This window comes from Elephantulus edwardii, unplaced genomic scaffold (genome assembly GCF_000299155.1).
Source record: "Elephantulus edwardii isolate Elephantulus edwardi_28Jun2011 unplaced genomic scaffold, EleEdw1.0 scaffold00135, whole genome shotgun sequence".
Taxonomy (NCBI): domain Eukaryota; kingdom Metazoa; phylum Chordata; class Mammalia; order Macroscelidea; family Macroscelididae; genus Elephantulus; species Elephantulus edwardii.
The window spans coordinates 8,271,643-8,278,832 of NW_006399885.1; the positions used below are offsets into that span (position 1 = coordinate 8,271,643).

General features: G+C 41.6%; 1 pseudogene; it reads left to right on the top strand.

Moving 5' to 3' along the window:
• The first annotated feature begins 6,979 nt into the window (after window positions 1–6,979).
• Window positions 6,980–7,190, top strand: part of LOC102854174 — a 29,612-nt pseudogene continuing 29,401 nt past the window's right edge.

A 7,190-nucleotide genomic window follows, 5' to 3' on the forward strand; every position in this document is an offset into this window, starting at 1 on the left:
ACCGACCAAACTGTGCAGCTCTGCAGCTGCATCCTGGCCCATCCTCACCCTTCTGCCCCCAACCCTCACCTCCTTGTACCCCCAATATGTTTTTCCCAATTAAAAAAAAAAAAGAAGGACCTCTTCCAGTCAGTTGGACAGATCTTTCAGATTTCTTGGCCTGAACTAGTGAGTGTGTCCAAGACTATATCTATTTGTTGAAATATGTCAATTGGTATTCTGTAAATTCCTAGGGCCCTCCCCACCCCATTCTCAATGCCTTCTGTGTAGCATAAACGTCGTCCTTCATTACCATTGGTTCATGGACATATACTACTTCTTGAAACATGTCAGTGTCAATAAATTCTTATTGGGACTGTGACTGTATATTCCTTCCATCTTCTTTTGATGCAAGCAAAAACTTGGTAAAGATTATTGATAAATGGTTAAAATAGTATGTTGACAGAAAACTGCCAGAAAATCAAGCTGGATTTAGAAGAGGCCATGGCAAAAGGGATATCGTACAAAGGAGATTAATCAGAACTGGCTTTGACAAGCACTGTGGCAATTGGAGAATTAAAACAGACATTCGAGGGGGGAGGGGAAGAAGAACGAACTGGGGAGGAGGGTAGAGAAAACAGTGCAACAATGAATGAATGAATGAAATCCCAAAATCTCTGTAAATGTTCCTTATAACTAATAAAATTTAATGATAATTTAAAAAAAGGGATATCATTACTGATGTCAGATGGATCTTAACAGCTTGGAGAGGAACACAAGAACTCCCTTTTAATGTTATAGTCCCAGAATTTAGCATAGTATTGGGCAGAACATTCTCCTAAGGCTGTAGCATGGACGATCAGTGAAAAACATAAGTTTTTTGTAAGCAGGATTAATGTGAGTTTTTTAAATGGCCTTAAAAATTGTAAGCATAAATCAAAGAGCCACAGGTGACCTATCTAAAATTCAAGAAGAAATAATTTTAAATATTTCTATGAGTTTCCATGAAAGCAATATTCTAGGGAGTGCACATCTTTTTAAATGCTAAATGGAAAAGTCGCAAAGAAACACAAAGAATCAAGGAAATGTAAAATCTAATTGAAAGATTTGCCTATCAAAAAGCTGTAGATTTCATACATAAGTGTGTCACTTGAATTCATTTTGTTGCTTCTGTTCTTAGTCCAAAACAAAAATTAAAAAAAAAACAACAACAACACGCCAAAACAAAAAAATATAACCCACTGCTTTTGAGTCAAATCTGATTTACAGTACAATGGTCAAAAAAGCAATAGGAAACTAGCATTTCTTTATTAATATTTTAAAAGGAAGAAGTGCCCTTTTTAGCCCAGAGAGACCCTAGTGCCCATTAACAAATGAGTGGCTAAAAAAAAAACTGTGGCATAGTCACACAATGGACTACTATGCAGCACTGAAAAACAAGGAACTCATAAAATATTACACAACATAGGAGACCCTGAAGGACATTACGCTGAGTGAACTATCTCAATCACAAAAGGACAAATACTACATAACACCACTTTTATAAACAGGATTGATATGGGGGAAACCAAGAAAAGAGGGAATAAATAATGAACACTTCATCAGAACAAATGGAGGAAAGAGCTGTTTAAAAGGAATATATCATTAGGCATTATTTGTATGGCAACAGTTCAGAATAAGAGATGCGTAGCAACGTGGGCTGGAGGAGGAGTGGGAGAAAGGAGGAAATTATGCAACAATGAATTTTTTTTCAAGTGAACAGGGGGAGGTAGGGAAGAAAATTCGCAACAATGAATGAATGAAAGTCCAAAGTTTCTGTAAGCTTTTATTAAAATCACAATTTAAAAAGGTTTTTAAAAAAACAGACCTCTTTATCAGGCTGAAACCTTTTGTCTCTTAGCCTCCAGGGATAATTTTGACACCTCAATCAGTTGTAAGTACTAATTCTTTATTTTGTTAAATGTATCTTTTTTTACAGTCATATGTATTTTATAACATTCCTCCCTCACCCTTTTCTCCATCCTCTCTTTCCTCATTTGATCAGTTATATATGTCCTGTTCCAGACTATTAATCAGAATACACATATAGTCTCTTTGTCCATTAGTTTCAGGTTTATCCTCTCTTCCCCTAATTCGTCAGCATCTGCCCATCCTATTGCTGCTCTCTCCACACCCGCCAATAACAATCCTATTATTATAATAGCAATAGCAGTTGCATCCCCACCCAGCAGTCTCTAGTTGAGAGTCACTCCTTTATGTTAACATGACAATAAGGTTCCTGATCTTGTATCAAAGGTGATCTTTTCAGTGAATAGAAAGGAAAGCTTTAACTGTTCTAAACTTTAACTAAATCGCTGGTAGATTTGCTCTAAATCACAGGCTTTCTTATGTCCCCATTTTGTTTTCTTTGGGGGATGATCTATTCAATCAAGTTGTTTTCATCTGAAGCAGTTCTGATCACTCAGGCCCACATTCAGCTAATGCAGATATTTCAAGTCCCAGGAACACATCCCCTCTCACCTAAGTAACCTGGACGGCTTCAGGTGCATTCCCTCTTAACAAATTTGAACTGGGCTAAAAGCTTTCAGGTGCTATGTGAGGGAAATTTATCTAACTTACTAGTTGTTGTTTGTTGTTATGTGCCATTGAGTCGCTTGCAACTCATAACGACCCTATGTACAAAAGCCCTAAACTCTGCTATGTCCCATGCCAATCGCACTGTTTGATACACCCATCCCAATTACACCAGTCACTGAATCAATCCACCTCATAGAAGGCCTTCCCCTCCTGCGCTGTCCCTCCACCCTACCAAGCGCAATGTCCCTCTCCAAGGACTGGTTCCTCCTTACAACATGTCCAAAGTATGTCAGACGAAGCCTCAGAATCCTTGCCTCCAAGGAGCAACCTGGTTTAACCCTCTCTAGGATGAATCTGTTTGTTTGCCTAGCAGTCCATGGTACCTTCAATACCAGCACCACAGCTCAAAGGCATCAATTCTCCTTCTATCCTCCCTAGTCATTGTCCAACTCTGATGCATAACAAGTGATTGCAAAAACCATGGCCTGTATCAGACGCACCTTAGTCTCCAGAGAGACACCATTGCTCTTCGATACTTTGGAGAGTTCCCTAACAGCAGACTTTCCCATCGCAATATGTCCTTTAATTTCCTGGCTACTGGTTCCAAACGTTTTTGGATAATTTTCAGCAGAATCTTTCTTGCATGTGATATCAATGATATTATTCGAAAATTTCCACACTGTTGGGTCACCTTTCTTTGGAATGGGAACAAATATTGATATCTTCCAGTCAGCTGGCTGTCCTCCAGATTTCCTGGCACAATTTAGATCTTTTGTTAATAGAGTCGCTATGAGTTGTGCTCTACTCAACGGCAATCAACAACAATGCTTTTAATAAGCGGCTCTGTATTATGCAGATGACACAATCCTGCTTGCCAAAACTGAGGAGGACCTAAGGCGCTTGCTGCAGAGGGTCAAGGACTGCAGCCTTCAATATGAATTGAGGCTCAATGTCAAGAAGACAAAGATTCTCACCACTGGACCAATTGGCAACATCAGAATGTATGGTGAAGAGACTGAGATTGTTCACAGCTTTAGTTTGCTTGGCTCCACAGTCAACACTCTTGACACCAGTTGCTATTGTTGTTGTTATGTGCCATCAAGTCGCTTGCGACTCATAGCGACCCTATATATAAGACCCTTAAATGCCCTTCTATCCTGTGCCAACCTTGCCGTCTCAGATACACTCATTCCCACCACTCCACTCATAGAATCGATCCATCTCATCAAAGGTCTTCCTCTCCTGCGCTGTCCCTCCACTCTCCCAAATATGATGTCCCTCTCCAAGAACAAGTCCCTCCTTGCAACATGCCCAAAGTATGTCAGAAGAAGCTTCAGAATCCTTGACTTCAAGGAGCAGCCCGGCTTCACTCTCTCCAGGATAAACCTGTTTGTTCTCCTAGCAGTATATGGTATACTCAGCACTCTTCTCCAGCACCACAGCTCAAAGGCATCAATTCTCTTTCTATCATTTGTGGAAAGACTCACTGGAGAAGCGCAATATCAGCAGTAAAAACCAGGCCAGGTACTGATTGTGGAACAGACCACCAACTACACATATGCAAGTTCAAGCTGAAGTTGAGGAAAATTAAATCTAATCAATGGGAACCAAGATTTGACTTTAAGTCTGTCCCAATCGAATTTCAAAACCATCTCAGGAACAGGTTTGAGGCCTTGAGCACCAATGAGCATAGACCAAATAAGCTCTGGAAGTATATCAAGAAAATAGTCCATGAAGAATGCAAAAGATCATTACAAACACTGAAGAAGAAAAGACCAAGATGGATGTCAGATGAGACTCTGAGTATTGTATTAGAGAGCCAAGAAGCCAAAGCTAAAGGAAGAAATCAAGAAATCAAAGAGCTGAACAGAAAATTTCAAAAGGCAGCTCAGGACGACAAGACACTATAATTTGATGTGCAGAGAGCTAGAGTCAGGAAATCAAAAGGGCAAACTCGCTCAGCATTTCTTTTTTTTATTATTATTATTTTGTGTGTGTGTACCGTCAAATCATATCTGACTGGTACAGGAGGATATTGCTCCTCCTTCTCCGGCAGAGCATCTGGTGAATTCGAACCGTATACCTCTGAGATTGCAGTGCAGCTTCTTGCCACTAGGCCAGCAGAGCTCTCCTGCTTAGCATTTCTTAAGCTGAAGGAGTTGAAAAACAAATTTAAGCCACAGGTGGCAATACTTAAAGATAGTTTGGGTAGAATGTTAAATTCTAGGAAGTATTAAAAGAAGATGAAAAGAGTACACAGAGTCACTGTATCAGAAGGAATTGGCTGACACAGAGGAATTTCATGAAATAGCATATGAGCAAGAGCCTTTGGTGAAGGAGGAAGTTCAAGTTGCTCTGAAGGAATTGGCTAAAACAAGGCTCCAGTAGTTGATAGCATAATTATGCTCATATGAAACTTATATCTAGAACAAAAAGCTGCCATCCATACAGAGTAAAGAAATACTGCATAGTTTAAAATAAAAAAAGGAATGCATCAGGGTTGTATCTTTTCTCAACACCTATTCAATCTGTATACTGAGCAAATAATTTGAGAAGCTGGACTCTGTAAAGAAGAATGTGGCATCAGGAAGAGTCATTAAAAATCTGCATTATGCAAATGACACAGCCTTGCTTGCTGAAAGTGAGGAGGACTTGAAACACTATAGAAGATCACAGGCTACAGCCTTAAATATGGATTACATATCAACATCACCACCAGCAGGCCAATAAGCAACAACATGATAGTTGGAGAAAATATTGGAATCATCAACAGTTTCATTTAACTGATATACAATCAAGACCCTTGACACCACCAGTCATGAAATCAAAAGACATGTCACAAAGGGAAAGTCAGCTATCAGGGATCTACCCAAAGTACTGAAGTTCAAATATCAGTTTAAAGACTAATGTTAGGAAGTTCTGGTGGCCTAGTGGCAAGATGCTGCACTGCAATCCCAGAGGTATGCAGTTCAAATCTACCAGATGCTCTGCTGGAGAAGGAGGGGGTAAACTCCTCCTGTACCAGTCAGATCTGATTTGACGGTACTCATAAAAATAATACAATAAAAATTAAAAAAAAAGACTAATGTTAACTTGGTTGAGGCTATGGTCTTTTTCATCATTATGCATCTGAGAGCTGGATTATTAATAAGAATGACAAAAGAAGAATCAATGCAGTTGAGTTGTGGTGCTGGAGAGGAGTACTGAATATCCCATGGGCTGCCAAAAGAACAAACATGTCTTGGGAGAAGGTGCAGCCAGATTGGTCCTTGGAGGCAAGGATGGTTAAGCTTCATCTCACATACTTTGGTCATGTTGTTAAGAGAGACTACCCTTGGAAAAGGACATAGGACATCATAGTGGAGGATCAGTGAATGAGAAGACCTTCAATGAGAAGGATTAATAACCGACAGCAGCAAAGATTCTGACGATGTCAGAGATGATGAGGAAGGCACAGGATAGGACATGCTCAGATCTGTTGTTCATAGGGTCACTATGAGACATACCTGACTTCACAGCACGTAACAAAAACAGCAACAACGTGTATAGAAGGAGATTGCCCATCTTTTTCCTGCAGAACAATGGGTGAATTCGAATTACATGCCTTACAGAGAGCACTGTTGTTGCTGTATACCATTGGGTTGGAATCAAGCCAAAGCTGACCCTTCAGTGGGTTTTAAGAGGCGGTTTAATCACATGGAAGAAGATTGCCCATCCTTCTCTCACAGTGCAGATAGTGGACTTGAACCACATACCTTTGGGATTGCAGTGCAGCTTCTTACCACTAGGCCACCAGAGCTCCCCTGTTAAGAGCATTGGAAGATAGTAGATAAGTATGTATAGATCGATAAGGCTAAAAGGGAAAACATGTTTATGTGAAGGAGGACTTGAAAAGCAACAGGTTGGAAAGGATATGACGAGATAGGAACTCTTTTACATTGTTAGTGGGATTGTAAAATGGTGCAACCACTCTGGAAGGTAGTTTGGCAATTCCTTAAAAAGCTAAACATAGGGGGATCCAAGATGGCAGTGGAGGCAGAGACAGTGTGGTAAGCTGCGGGAGCAGCAAACCACTTAAAGCAGGGCCATTATGGCCTTATACAGACTTCAGTTTATTGATAATTGAAAACTTAAACAGTTGATGATTGGCCCTCAGTGAAGATCGAGGCTCAACAACAGGAATTCAAGGATTCCCAAGGAGGAATGGGTGAGTCTCGTGGCTCCCAACCCCCTCCTACAGAGCCCGCTCCATACTGCACAGCCACTGCAGCTCCATGAGGCTTCCACAGCCAGAACGAATGGATTCCCTCACCCAGGATGGATGCTGGGCACCGGCCCTCCTCAAGACTGGTGCAGTGAAGCCACCACACTGCCGCAAGGTGGACTTGTTCTGGAGAGAATTCTTGGAGCCAGGATGGCAGCAATGGGGGAAGCAGGCGCCCGCCGGCTGCCTGCACAAGAAGGGCCACGCAGCCACCGAGCGCCCATGCAGTGGGGCGGGGGGGGCACGCCCCCAACGGCTGCCCACGCTGAGGGGGGCTGCACGCCCCCTGGCCGCCTGCATAGGAGGTGGGGGATGGGATGCATACCCGCCATCTGCAGGTTTGGGTTTCCTTGGACAGGCCAAAGAAGAC